The following is a 15,656-nucleotide window of genomic DNA, read 5'->3' as shown; positions in this document are numbered from 1 at the left end:
TTAAAGCCACCCAGCGTCAGGGCAGAGTGTGAAACGTTTTTTTTGCGCTTTGTAAACTCCTCCTTATATTTGCGAATTTAAACCGAAAATTTCTCGTCCGCCCAATGCTTTATCCTGGGCGCCGCTGAGAGGTGGGGAAGAAATGGTTGAGAAGTCCCGCTGACATCTTTAGGCACCCCAGTTCAACCAGCCTCGTTAAATTATGCATTTTAATTCTTGTCTGGCTGCAGAATTGTTCTAAAAAAAACACCACAGGGACAAGGGGCTCGCTTTGCTGCGGACGGTGTCCGCCAGAAACCCAGGGAACCGCTACCGGCGTTAAGCAATGAATATTTAAAAGAATGTTTACAGCTCCCCCAGATATAAACAAATGTGTTTTACAAGATGGAGCTCCCAAAAGAAACACAACTCTATTGAAAAAAAACACAAATAGGGTCTGGGGCACAACGATAGTTAGAAATATGCACAAAATTGACATTAGAAACAACTTTCTACATTGAAGTATTTAAAAATAAAAAATACAGCACTTGAAATAAATATAATAGGACAACAAGGACCATTTCACATGATCACATCAATAAAACGCTGAATGGTAAAATAGTTTGCATTTTTTTTTAAAAACTGAGTTGATAAAATTAGAACAAATTCAACACTACAAAAAAGTTTCAAACAATTTCAAATATACACAGCTCCTTGTCCAGTCGATAGTTTTCTAACCAAATAAAACTGAGAACTCATTTCTGACTGCCTCAACCAATACAATGTTTGTAGTAAAACAAACACAAGAAAATCTGCAGATGCCATTAATCCAAAGCAACACACACAAAATGCTGGAGGAACTCTGCAGGCCAGGAAGCATCTATGGAACTGAATAAACAGTCTACATTTCGGGCCGAGACCCTTCTTCAGGACTGCTTATAGATTTACTTCCGATTAGGGTTAAGAGATGAACTGCTCTTTCTTGTTCATTTGTGTTAAAAGTAATTAAAAAATTAAATAGGCAAAATGAACTGAAAACATTATTTCTGGAGAGGTATTCCAGAACAAAGAGTCCTGCTCTTCAAAGCAGAACCTGCAATGAAATCTGGAAGGAATTTACTTGACCCACAGCACATTTTAATCTAGAACCCCTGTTGTGCCAGTATCACCTCACCAACACACTCACATAATCAATCACTGTGAATGCTTCTGGATTTGAATAGAAACCAAGCAAGTTTCCTAAATCTGGTCTCCACTAGTAGATTCCCAATAAGAAGAAAAGCTTTCCCTCACACCTACTCCTGTTCACTGGAAACCACTGCACTCAATGGACGTGGGAGAATCTGGTACCATCCCTCTCGGATATTTTGATATCCTTGTCGCAGATATGAGGGACAAATGTCTAACCCAATGCACCTTTTGTTGGTACTTCACACGATTTTGATCCGGGCACTTTAACGCGGACTGCAGTCAATGAACGGCACAGCACTAAATTGAAATGAACTGAACATTCCTAGGATTTTCCAAGGACTTCGCGGTTTGATGTTTAATATTCTGGGCTATTTGCTCTTTTTTTTGCCACTTGCAGAATTTGTTTTTATATAAAAATAAAAAGTTAGGGTGCCAAATGCTTTGCAGTATTGCACTGTACTGCTGCCACTCAAAAAAATCATGACATGCGAGTGATGATAAACCTGATTCTAATTTGGGTTTCTATTGTAGACTGAGAATGGGGAATCATGGTTGGGAAAAGGGGGAGAGCAGAAGGAGTGGGAAGCACCAGAGAGACAATTGTTTAGAATCAAGTCACCTTGCCTGGTGTATCGGAGCTGGGTGTGTCTGCACCCGCACTACTCCCCACACCATGCTCCCATTCTCTGCCACCTGTCCCACATCCTTGGCCCTCCACCCTGACTATTACCAGCATCCTTGGCTCCCACCAGATTTACAAACTCGCTCTCCACTCCACATTGACAAATACAGTGCTGAGCAAACATCTTGGGCACCCTAGCTATATATATGTGTGTGCCTAAGACTTTTGCACAGTACTGTAGTTTCTGCACACACACTTTGATAACAAATGTATTTTGAACTTCAATTTCAAAATGGATAATTCTGCCTTACAATGATCGAGGAAGGAACAAAGAACAACTCTACCTTAGAAGATCCATTCTGATGGGGAAGTTAGGAAGGATCTCCATGTGGGTATTACACTGAATGTCAAAATCAACTACTGCAGCTCACCATAACAATCTGGAGATGGGCTCACACCCCAAGGAGATATAAATGCTGCCATCAAATCAAATTCCATTCAGCAGCAACTATGAAACCATCGCCACTTCATGCTCAGAATCAAAATCAGGTTTAATATCACCGGTATATGTCATGAAATTTGTTAACTTAGCAGCAGCAGTTCAATGCAATAAATGATAACGTAGGAAAAATATAAGTAAATCAATTACAGTGTATATGTATATTAAATAGTAAATTTAAAATAATGTAAAAACAGAAAAGATACATTAAAAAGTGTTCATGGGTTCAATATCCATTTAGGAATCTGATGGCAAAGGGGTAGAAGCTGTTCCTGAATCACTGAGTGTGTGCTTTCAGGCTTCTATACCTTCTTCCTGACAGTAACAATAAAAAGAGGGCATGTCCTGGGTGAAGTGGGTCCTGAATAATGGATGTCACCTTTCTGATGCACCGCTCCATGAAGCTGTCTTGGATACTATGGAGGCTAGTACTCAAGATGGAGCTGACTAATTTTAGCATTTTCTGTAGCTTCTTGCGATCCTGTAACTTATCTTAAAATGGATGCTCACAGCTTCACAAGTTTGTAAATAATAACGTTCGTTCTCTCAAATGCACCCTTATCAATGGTTCAAATCTCCTTGGCTCTTTAGAACGCATCACCAAAATCACCTAAAGATAATACATTGTCACCAAGCTATCTTTAAACCCAAGATACCATCTCCAGGGAGAGCAAAACAAAGGCATGGGAAATCCCAGAGGCAAGAAACCAAAAGTCAGAGGCATACAGCAACTGGATGACAGAAATATCCAAACTTCTGCCACAGATACTGAAACGACTACACAATTATCAGAAAAATGAACCAGGTTTAGCGGTGAAGCACAGTCCCTCAGAGTCAATCAACCTGCTAACATTTGATTCATTACCATCAGAAATTCTGCAGATGCTGGAAATCCAAAGCAACACACACAAAATGCTGGAGGAACTCAGCAGGCCAGGCAACATTGACGGAAATGAATAGATAGCTAACATTTCCATACATGCTGCCTGACCTACTGAGTTTCTCCAGCATTTTGTGTGTGTTGTATTTGATTCACTTACTATACTTACAAAAGCATGTTAAAAAGAGTTATTTTTTCCTTGACAGAAAGAACAAATTATATCTTGGTCCAAGCAGGCATTACAAAATCCTCTGACTATATTCTCTGCTGTAGATAATTTTGATGTGTTGAGAATCAGAATCGGGTTTAATATCTCCAGCATATGTCATGAAATTTGTTAACTTAGCAGCAGCAATACAATGCAATACATAACAATATAGGAAAATGCATTATGGTATTCATATATTAAATAGTTAAATTAAAAAATAGCAGATCAAAAAATAGAAATAAAAAAGTGAAGTAGTGTTCATTGGTTCAATGTCCATTCAGGAATCGGATGGCAGAGGGGAAGAGGCTGTTCCTGATTCGCTGAGTGTGTGCCTTCAGGCTTCTGTACCTCCTTCCTGACTGTTACAATGAGAAGAGGGCATGTCCTGGGTGATGGCAGTCCTTAATAAAGGACGCCTCCTTTCTGAGGCATCACTTTTTGAAGATATTTTGGATACTGTGGAGGCTAGTACCCAAGATGGTGCTGACCATTTTACAACTTTCTTTAGCTTCTTTCAAACCTGTGCAGTAGCCCCTCCCCCCACCATACCAGACGGCGATGCAGCCTGTAAGAATGCTCCCCACAGTACATCTGTAGAAGTTTGAGAATGTGTTGAGATTTGCATTTTGAAGAGTGGGTCACTCTGCCCTTTACAGTCAGAAAGAAGATCAGCCTTCCATCAAGATCATGGCTAACCTGCTACCCAAGTAACATCTCCCTGGCCTATCCCCATATCCATTTATTCCCTCAGTATTCACAAATCTATTGATCTCTCTCACATTAACTCAGTGACTGATTCTTTGGGTAGACAGCTCCAAAGATTTTCTGTCCATTAAGTGAAGAGATTTCTCCTTGGTTCAGTCCTTAGCAGCCTACCTCCCACACTGAGACTGTGACAAATGGTCCTCTGAACCAGTGGGATATCATATTTTGTGTATATCAATGATAGATATATTATCTCTCATAAAATTACTCAAAGTAAATTTATTATCTAAGTACATATATGTCACCATATACTATCTTGTGATTCATTTTCTTGCAGGCATTCATAGTAAATAGAAATCTCTCTCATTCAATAAACCGATCACCCCTGCAACAAGTCTATTACAATACTGCTTCACTTCTTATATAGCAATTACACAATCTTACTTAGGCCCTGGATAATTGTATCATAACATCTTTACTCCTACATTCAAATCCTCTTTTAATGAAAGCCAATATACCATCTGCCTTCTTTAGCACATGCTACACCTGTATGTTGACTTTCACTGACTTGTGTACAAGGATCCCTGGAATGCTTTGAACATTAACATTTCCTAGTCTCTCAACGCTTAAAAAAAATGTCTGCTTTTCTAGTTTATGCACCAAAATAGATGATATACCATTTTCCACATTATATCCCATTGGCTATAATCTTCCCCGTTCATTTTATTTGCCTGTATCTCTTGAAGACTTGTTACACCCTTTGCTCAACTTACAATCCACCAGGTTTTCTGATGCTGTAGAAAATGCGACATTTGGTCTCCTGAGTCAAATAGTTAACAGAATTCATGAATAGCTGGGGCCCCAAGCAATCTGCCAATCTGTAAAATAAATCTACTTATTCCCATGTTGGTTTCTGTTCAATAACCATTTCTCATCCACCTCATCATGAACCAACTTTGAATCAGAGCAGCCTGTAGATGGTGAACGGAGCTGAACTGAATATGGACTCTTCGATCTTTTATTTTATATTCTGTGTTTTTGTTCGTCCTTTCTTGTTGCTGTTTGTGCATTTGTTTCTTTTTACATGGGGGGGGGGTTGATGTTTTTTTTAAAATGTATTCCACGGTTTTCTTTGTTTCATGGCTGTCTGTGGAGAAGACAAATCTTAGGGTTGTATATTCCATGCATACTTTGATAATATATGTACCTTGAAATTCGAATGTTTTTAACAACCTCACACACTCTAACTTTATTCACCAACGACCTGTAAGGTCAACAAAAGCTTTTTTAAAAATCCAAACCACAGTTTCTCTATTATCAATCTGACTATTTAAATCCTTAAAATGAACTCCAGCTCATTATTCAAATCTGGATATTGCTTCCATGGTAGCTTTGATCAATCTATTATTATTTTCAAGTTGTTGAGTTATTACACTTGCAACTTTCAGGCAAGATTAAACTTCATACATTATTCTAAGAGGATGTCTCAATAAGAATGGATCAGTGACTATCTCAGACATCTTATGGTCCACGAGATGGCAATTTTGTCCTTCATTCTGGTCCTAGACTTCTGTCTGAATTGACACCAAATGCCTCATTATCATTTAACTACAACCACAACCTATATTGTAGATTATGCTATGTGCACAGAAAAAGAACTGGTTCTAACTTGATGACACTTTGCTCTGAACTGCCAGATAGACAATTGGAAATTTCTAAAGAATCTTTAGGACTGTGTTAGAAGTTGAAATACTTTAGCATCTTTTTTTTTCCATTTTCTTCAATGGACCACAATGTTTTCTAATATAAAACAACACGAGTTCCTTGATGTAGCAGTTGTAACAGTAGAATATTGACTCTTGTTCAATTATAGCACAAAACTAACAGTAATCAAGATTTCTGTGCATATGCAACTTAAACAGAATTACGAATAACATCCACAAGATACGCTGCTTTCCACTTCATTGTGCCAATCATTCCATTCGCAAAACCGACATATTTATCTCACAATAAAATATCAAGTGTAAACACATTTTGAAATAACATAATATAGTTACTGCTTAGCAAATCCCTTCCCTAAAAGTACAAATTTTAATGGAGCAGCATTGAAATTTTTAAAAACAGATTATATTTTGTCATTTATACATCAGCTTCTAGTACAATCTTGTATGTTCTAATACTTTTCAGCATCGTGAAAGATTTCAAATATAATCGGTCACGAACATTATCCTGCCAAGTTTGCCATTTGGGTGAATTTTATTTTTATCAGTTGGAAAATTTACCTTCCAGACAAATCAGCTAGTAATTGTAAAGGACTCCCACCTTCACAAATGAACCACAACCAATGTCAGGAAAGGAGTCGTCCACAATCCAGAGGTTGCTAGATCACTGCGACTGGCTTTCTCAGTGCAAAAATTCATCACCAACAAACCCAGTGCAGGGGTTCCTAACCTATTTTATGCCACTGAGCATTACCATTAGCCGAAGGTTCCGTGAACTCCACATTGGGATCCCCTGCAGTACAGGATTAACTGTCCAATGGGCTTACAGTCAGTGACCACAATCTCCATACCACTGGATTCAACTGCTTAAAAAGGAAAGAACTTTGCTCTCAGTTACCTTTCTCCCCTACCCTGGCATTGAAATCATTTAATGACTGACGCCACAGGCATGGTTTAAAGCAGACCCCGTTACATTCCTTTGACATTATAGAATAAGGGATGAAGAAACCGCACAGATTGACAGGCACTGCCAGATGCAAGTACTATAGGTGATTCAGCAAGTTTCTGTCCATTAGACTGCTGGACAAAGTAAGCACTGCATGGCTGAGCTCCTGAGATTTTGCAGCCAGCAGCACCATCTTATAAAATAATTTGACTATCCTCACACCAATAGTCATTCATGTAATTAACAAGCCAGGAAACTGCAGTTTCCACGCTCATTTCATAATACATACGACGATACAACAACAGAAAATACTGAAGAGTACTTATTAGCCATCGCATCTTCTTTCAAATTACTGTGACCAAAATTACAGAAACTACAAAGAAACTATATGGAGATATTTTGTTCCAGGGGTATCATTATCCTGGGTGTCACATCTCTAGATTATCTTAGAAATGTTGCTTGAAACTGGCCTTTTAAATTTCTTACTTTTGAAAACTTAAGTACCACACTCAAGCAAACAACAATTTTCTAGATTTTCACTACATAGAACTGGAACTTTAACAAAGTCTTGCAAAATTAAACAGAGTTTACATTTTTTTTTGCCATGAGCTTCCTCACACTTCATTGATTGCACCAGTATAGAACCCATAACACCCACTGTACCACAAACAATCTGAGGATTTGTTTGCAGACCACGCACATGGGTTATTGCAAAATTTGTTAACAATTCCCACTCACTCTGGGAGAAGAACGGGCATGTCTGATCAGCTCATTACCCCAAAGCTAACCAGCAAAGTGGAATTTCCCTTTTCTCCTCCCACTTCCCATTGACCCCCAACCTCCCAACCCCTCACCACCCAAAAATCAAATGGTACCCAAACATGATCAAGCAATCAAGAACAGATTGCAGATAGAAATTCCACCACAACAACCCAGACATGTGGGGTTCAGTGGCAGATTTGGAAAGATCAGCGATCACAAGTACTTTTCAGTTGCTCTGAAACAAAGTTCCATAGAAACAGAGCCATAGTCATAGAAGACCACAGCACAGAAATAGGTCCTTAGGCCCATCTAGTCCATGCTGAACCATTTAAACTGCCTGGTCCCATTGGCCTGCACCCCTGCATACCCCTCCCATCTATGTAACTATCCAAATTTCTCTCAAATGCTGAAATCGATCCCAAATACACCTCTTCTGATGGCAACTGATTCAACATTCTCACCGCTCTCTGAGCAGGAAAGATTCCCCCCTTGTGTTCCCTTAAACATTTCACCTTTTACCATTAACCCATGGCCTCTAGATGTAATCTCACCTAACTTCCATGGAAATAGCCTTTCAGTACCTCACTACTTTTTTGTACTACTTATAGTTTTGTATACCTCTATCAAATCTCCCCTCAATCTTCTACATTTCAGGGAATAAAGTTCTAACCTATTCAATCTTTCCTTATAACCCAGGTCTGCCATTCCTGGCAACATCCTTGTAAATTTTCTCTGTACTCTTTCAACCTTATTTACATCTTTCCTGTAAGTAGGTAACCAAATCTGCACACAGTACTCCAAATTAGGCCCCACCATCATAACTTCAACATAACATCCCAACTTCTGTACTCAATACTTCGATCCATGAAGGCCAATGTGCTTTACAACTCTACCCATCTGTGATGTCATTTTCAATGAATTATGGAACTAATAAAAAAAAACAAAAATAATCAAACCATGAATATATACCAAATATAAAACAGAGAAACCCAAGAGATGAGTTAACTCCCTCTTTACCTTAATAGGATGAGATTAAAGTATAAGAACATCAAAAAATAGGTTATTCATCTACTTGCTTCCACTTCACCAGTAAGATCATGCTGATCTATTCCCACTACATAATTTTCCTGCACCAAATCCAATCCCTTGATTTCCAGAAAACCTACATATTTAGTAATATTTGTCTTGAACACTTAGCAATGCACTCAGTTATAGAATTTCACTCAATGTTGAGCTGTTGAAGAAAATTCTTCCCATCTGTCTCCTGAATGGTCAACCCTGAATTTTTCTTGTTTCTTCTATCTGTATGTATCCAACCACCAACTCCACATCTACTCCTTAAAGCATTTGTACATTTCAAACAGAGCAGAGATAACCCATCTGGAGACCAACCAGAATGCTTTAAGTTTAATTATTAGCTGTGTAAAAATGTATACAGATGCTTCTTGAGGCACTTTGCTACACATTTCTACAAATGTATTGCGGAGAACATTCTAACTGCTGCATCACCACCTGGTTGGGGTGGGGGGGGGGGGGGGAGGGCAACTACTCCACAGGACTGAAAGAAGCTGCAGAAAGTTGTGAACTCAAGTCAGCTCCATCATGGGCACTGGCCTTCATAGCATCCAGGACATTTTCAAGGAGTGATGCCTCAAAAAGGGCACAGCCATCATTCAGGACCCCCTTCACCCAGGATATGCCCTCTTCTCATTGCTACTATCAGGGAGGCTGTGCAGGAGTCTGAAGACACACACCCAATGATTCAGGAACAGCTTCTTCCCGTCAGCCATCAGATTTCTGAATGGAACCCATGAACATTACCTTGCCAAGTCAATAATGAATCTGCTGCTCTGATACTTTTGACTTAAGTACAATAGGTTTTTCATATACAGATAAGCTCTTGGTTTATGTGTATAACTGCAGAAAACTCAAACCTTTCTATGTTTAACTGTTTCTGGTATCCTGGTATCCATACCTATACCGTCCAGAAATCTGTGTACGAGACCTTGGGCACAATAAACAGGACAAACACAAGAACCTACAAATTTATTTTTATTTTGATTGAGGGAGCTTTTCCTCGGGAGGGAAAAGATGCCCAAAGTCAACAAAATTGTCCCTCTTTACAAAAGGGTGCATAGGTTTACCTTAAAAAGGATGCTCCTTAGACAAATGTGGGCAAAACATTCATTCATTTATGTGGCACCCCTAAGGTAGGAAAATATACCAAGATGTTTCACAGCAGTAGCATTGTTAGGTACATGGATAGGAAAAGTTTGGAAAGATGCGAGATAGCACAGGTAAACAGAACTAGCTTGGATCGGCACCTTGATCAACACAGATCAGTTTGACCAAATGGCTGGTTCCATGCAATATGTATCTGTAACTCTACAAGATAACCACTATCCTGGGTTAAGACCATCCATTTACGGACAACCACCCAGATGAACTATCTCCCATATTATCAAGTTCAATATTCAATGTAGATTTGGAGAGGACATTTCCCATGGTGGGGGAGCCCAAGACCAGAGGACAGCCTCAGAATAGAGGGACATCCATTTAGAATGGAGATGAGGAGGAACATCTTTAGCCAGAGGGTGGTGAATCTCTGAAATTTGTTGCCACTGGCAGCTGTGAAGGCCAAGTCATTGGGTATATTAAAGGCAAAGGTTGGTAAGATTCTTGATTGGTCAGGACATGAAGGGATATGGGGAAAAGGTGGGAGATTGGGGCTGAGAGGTAAATGGATCAGCCAAGCAGGCTCGATGGGCCAAATGGCTAATTCTGATCCTATAACATTGTCTTACAGTAGTTTGCAAAATTAGAATCATGAAAGTAATGGCAAATATGAAGAAATAGTTTGTTAGTGGCAAAACAGATGGTAAACCAGGAGATGTAGGTTTAAGATGCATTATCCATGGTGCAGAGGTGAGTGGTAGAATCTGGGGGGAGAGGGAGTTGGTTCTGATGGAAGTGCAGGGAGAATAGTAATTGGAATAGACCAGATTATAGTAAGCAGGAGTTTGTTGGCCGACTGTAAACTCAGTAGGCGAAAGAGCCTGTTTCACTGCTTATAACTGAAATTTGCTTACGAACCAGAGGCACAAGTATATTCTTTTACTTAGCTAATTATGGTAACTTGGATTACACTCACAGAAGAAAGACAGCAAACTTAATCGTAACTTTCATAGGAGAACCAGATCGATACTTGAAGAGGATAAATTGTAGTGTTACAGAGGCTGAGTAAAAGTTAATTAGACTGCTCCTTCATAGAACTAGCATTAGCTTGCTAGGCCATAACATTCTGTATAGTGAAATATTTTGATCAAAACCAAAAAGAGATGCGACAATAATCTTGGCCTTGTTATCTCAAGCCTACACAGGAAAGGTGACAATTAGTTGGTACCCTTCTGCATAGAGATGTTTTGGACAAGGAAAAGACTGAGGTAAAATGGAAGGGGAGGGGAAGGAAGGAGGAGAAGGAATCCTGGTTTACTCTGAATGGTGCAATAATAATAGGGTTGTTGTGATGGGCGATTTTAACTTTCCCAATATTGATTGGCATCTCCCTAGACCGGGGGTCGGCAACCCGCGGCTCCGGAGCCACATGTGGCTCTTTTACGTCTATGCTGCGGCTCCCTGTTGCTTTGGGAAATAATTGGTTGTGGCGACCCTTTTCCTGGCACATCCGAACCGACTCACAATTAGATAGCCTACGGGGGTTTGCGAGCACAGAGCTTTGGAGCCTCTGCGCCATGGGGGGGGGGGGGGGGAGCAGGTTGAGGGAGGCTTAAAAGTGAGGCTGAAGATTTCGAATAAAGTTTTTTCCTTCGACTGCAGTTACCGACTCCGTGTCGTAATTTTAGCGCTGCGTGTAGCACACCGCTACATGGTCAGTATTTAATTAAAATGTATTTTATGTTAGTTTGTTAGTTTTTGAAATGTAAATCTAAATTTGAAGATTATGGTGATCTTGTACAATCTAAATAAGACGTTGTGGCGACCCATTTCCTGACACATCCGAACCGGCTCACAATTAGCCAGCGTTCAGGCTAAGGGAGATAGCCTACGGGGGTTTGTGAGTACGTGTCTTTTGCAGCATCCGCGCCCATGGGGGGCGGGTTGAGGGAGGCTTAAAAGCAAGGCTGTTTAGTTCGAATAAAGCTATCTTTGACTGCAGTTTACTGACTGCGTGTAGCACACCGCTACAACGTGTTTTTATCGCTGGCTGTCCAGAGGGGAGGTGCTGAAACGCTTTGTCGCGTGTCTGGAAGAAAAGGGCAGCAAAGGGCAGCTTTCCTGGGCAGCAAAGGACTCACCTTTCCTGAGCTGGAACAGCCAAAGTGGCTGGAAAAGCTACACTTCATGGTAGACATGACAGCGCACCTGAACACGCTGAACACAGCTCTTCAACGGGGTAAGGACGTACAGCCCTGCACATGTTGGAGGATGTTTTGGCATTCGAGCGCAAGTTGACGTTGCTTTCCAGAGATTTACAGAAAGGCACATTGTCTCACTTCCCCAATTTGAGAGAGTTCAAACAAGGTCACGACATGATAAATTCGGAGTATTTACATTCTGCAATCATCGCAATGCAAACATCGTTTGGGAAACGCTTCTGTGAGTTCAGAGAGGAAAAAAAACACATTATCCTTCCCGGTCACTCCCCTAAGCATCGATCCATCCCTACTGAATACGACTGCATTGTCAGGTGTGAGTCAACCTGAACAAGTATGATAAATATTTTAATTGCCTATTATTTTACGTATATTCATATGTTTTCATTGTTCAGTGAAATAGTCCTTTTATTTTTCAGGTTGACAGCTGGCTGACGTTATTTTTGGTTTGCTGCTGGCGGCAAATTTAAGTTTGGCGTTTTTCATAAATACAAGAAGAACTCAAATAGACATTGAGTATTTTACTTAAAAGTAACCTTCAACCCAACCTCTTTTTTTCGGAGTTCAAAATGTTTTTGTTGCATGCAGAAATGTAATTTTGTTTTCTCTGCAGGAGTTCATCAATTTCATAAATGCAACACATTATAGTTTGTTTATACATAGCATAAAGGCAAAACAAAACGTTGTATGCAGTGTTATTTCATTTTAAATGTCAAACGGGTTTTGTGGCTCCCAGTGTTTTCTTTTCTGTGGGAAACGGGTCCAAGTGGCTCTTTCAGTGGTAAAGGTTGCTGACCCCTGCCTTAGAGCAAGGGGTTTGGATCGGGTGGAGTTTGTTAGGTGCGTTCAGAAAGGTTTCCTGACACAATATGTAAATAAGCCAACCTGAGAAGAGGCTGTACTGGTTTGGGAAAAAAACCTGGTCAGGTGTCAGATCTCTTGATGGGAGAGCATTGTGGAGGTAATGGTCACCCTCTATGTCCCTTACCATAGTGCTGGAGAGGGATAGGGGCAGACAATTTGGGAAAACACTTAATTGGGGTAGGGGGAAATAAGAGGCTATCAGACAGGAGCTCAGAAGCCTAAATTGGGAGCAGATGTTCTCAGGGAACTGCATGGCAGAAATGTGGCAAATGTTCAGGGAACATTTGCATTGCGTTCTGCATAGGCATGTTCTATTGAGGCAGGGAAAGGATGGTAGGGTAAATGAAACATGCTGTACAAAAGGTTGTAGAAAATCTAGTTAAGAAGAAAAGAAAAGCTTATGAAAGGTTCAAGAAACTAGTAACTTTAGATCTCTGAAAAATTACGAGGTTGCCAGGAAGGAGCTTAAGGATGAAATTAGGAGAGCTAGAAGGGGCCATGAGAAGGCCTCGGCGAGCAGGATTAAGGAAAATCCCAAGGCATTCTACAAATATGTGAAGTGCAAGAGGATAAGACGTGAGATAATAAGACCTATCAGGTATGACAGTGAAAAAGCGTGTATGGAACCAGAGAAGGTAGCAGAGGTACTTAATGAATACTTTGCTTCAGTATTCACCAGTGAAAAGGACTTTGGCAGTTGTAGGAATGACTTACAGTGCACTGAAACACTTGAGTGTATACATATTAAGAAAGAGGATGTGCTGGACCTTTTGAAAAGCACTAAGTTAAATAAGTTGCCGGGTCCGGATGAGATATACCCCAGGCACCTGTGGGAAGCGAGGGAGGAGACTGCTGAGCTTCTTGCAATGATCTTTGCATCATCAGTAGGGACTAGAGAAGTACTAGAGGATTGGAAGGTTGCAAATATTGTTCCCTTGTTCGAGAAAGCAAGCGGAGATAACCCGGAAAATTATAGACCAGTGAGTCTGACTTCAGTGGCAGGCAAGTTATTGGAGAAGATCCTGAGAGGCAGGATTTATCAGCATTTGGAGAGACATATTCTGATTATGATTAGGGATAGTCAGCATGGGCAAATCGTGTCTTACAAGCCCAATTGAACTCCTTGAAATGTGACTCAACACATTGACGAAGGTAGAGCAGTGGATGTATGGTATATGGATTTCAGTAAGGCATTTGATAAGATTCCCCATGTGAGGCTCATTCAGAAAGTAATGACACGGGATCCAAGGAGACCTTGCTTTGTGGATCCAGAATTGGCTTGTCCACAGAAGGCAAAGTGTGGTTGTAGATGGTTCATATTCTGCATGGAGGTCATTGTTCTGCAGGGATCTGTTCTGGGACCCATCCTCTCTGTGATTTTTATAAGTAACTTGGATGAGTAAGTAGAAAGGTGAGTTAGTAAGTTTGCCAAGGACACAAAAGTTGGCGGTGTTGCGGATAGTCTGGAGGGTTGACAGAGGTTACTACGGGATATCGATAGGGCTGAGAAGAGGCAAATGGAGTTCAACCCAGATGAGTGTGAAGTGGTTCATTTTGTAGGTCAAATTTGAAGACAAAATATAATATTAATGGTAAGACTCTTGTCAGTTTGGAAGATCAGAGAGATCTTGGGGTCCGCGTCAACAGGACTGCGCAGGTTGATAGTGTTGTTAAGAAGGCATATGGTTGTTGGGATTCATCAACCGTGGGATTGAATTCAATCAAGAGCAGTGTGGTAATGTTACAGTTACACAAGACCTTGGTTAGACTCCACTTGGGAGTACTGTGTTCATTTCTAGTCACCTCACTACAGGAAGGAAGTGGATACTATAGAGAGTTCAGAGGAGATTTACAAGGATGTTGCCTGGATTGGAGAGTGTGCCTTATGAGAATATGTTGAATGAACTTGTCCTTTTCTCCTTGGAGCAACGGAAGATGAAAGGTGACGTGATAGAGGTGTATAAGATAACGCGAGGCATTGATCATGTGGATAGTCAGAGGGTTTTTCCCCAAGGCTGAAATGGCTAACACCAGGGGGCATAGTTTTAAGATGTGGGCCGAAGGGCCTGTAATGTGCTGTAGATTTCTATGTTCTATGAATGTACAATTCAGTGACTGTTAAGATTCTGTGTATCAGATGATGAACTGGAAAAGAGGCAAAGGTGAGAATCAAGAAAATTAATTATTTGTGTAGCGTTGTCGAACTTCAATTGATTAACTTAATTACTGGAAAATCACTGACTTTAGAGTGACTAACTGACCCAGCTGCTAAAAAACATATCCTTTTTCACCCAAACTATTCAGTTTGCTGTTGGCAAGGCCACATTTAGAGTACCACCTACTGTTCTGGTTTGAGAGTAAAATGAGTTTGGGTAGAATCAGTATAAATGTTTTATGGCTAAGGGTGGCATGGCACCATAGTGATTAGTACAATGTTTTACAATACCAGCAACCCGGGTTCAATTCCCGCCACTGCTGTAAGAAGTTTTACCTTCTCCCCACCACCACGTGGGTTTCCTCTGAGTGCTCCAGTTTCCTCCCACATTCCAAGGACCTTCCAGTGGGTTGGTTAATTGGTCACTGCATTGCCCATGATTAGGCTAGGATTAAATTGGGGGATTGCTGAGCGGTGTGGCACAAAGGGCCAGAAGGGCCTATTCTGTGCAATAAATAAATAAAAAGTGGACTGAAAGACCTGTTTCTCTACCCTATCTCTCTACAACTCTGCAATATAGGCACATTAGCAAAGCTCTGCCAGACTTAATGGAGAACCGGTTGCAAGTGTGGATACAGGAGAAAGAAGAACAGCGCACTCCAGCAGAGGGCAGTTTTCGGTTTCCGGGTGCCTGTGCTCTGCTTTCACTGCAAACCTCCCTGCTTTTATT

The sequence above is a fragment of the Hypanus sabinus genome, chromosome 2 (assembly GCF_030144855.1).
Source record: "Hypanus sabinus isolate sHypSab1 chromosome 2, sHypSab1.hap1, whole genome shotgun sequence".
In the NCBI taxonomy this organism is placed as follows: Eukaryota; Metazoa; Chordata; class Chondrichthyes; order Myliobatiformes; family Dasyatidae; genus Hypanus; species Hypanus sabinus.
This window is presented reverse-complemented; position numbering follows the sequence as displayed.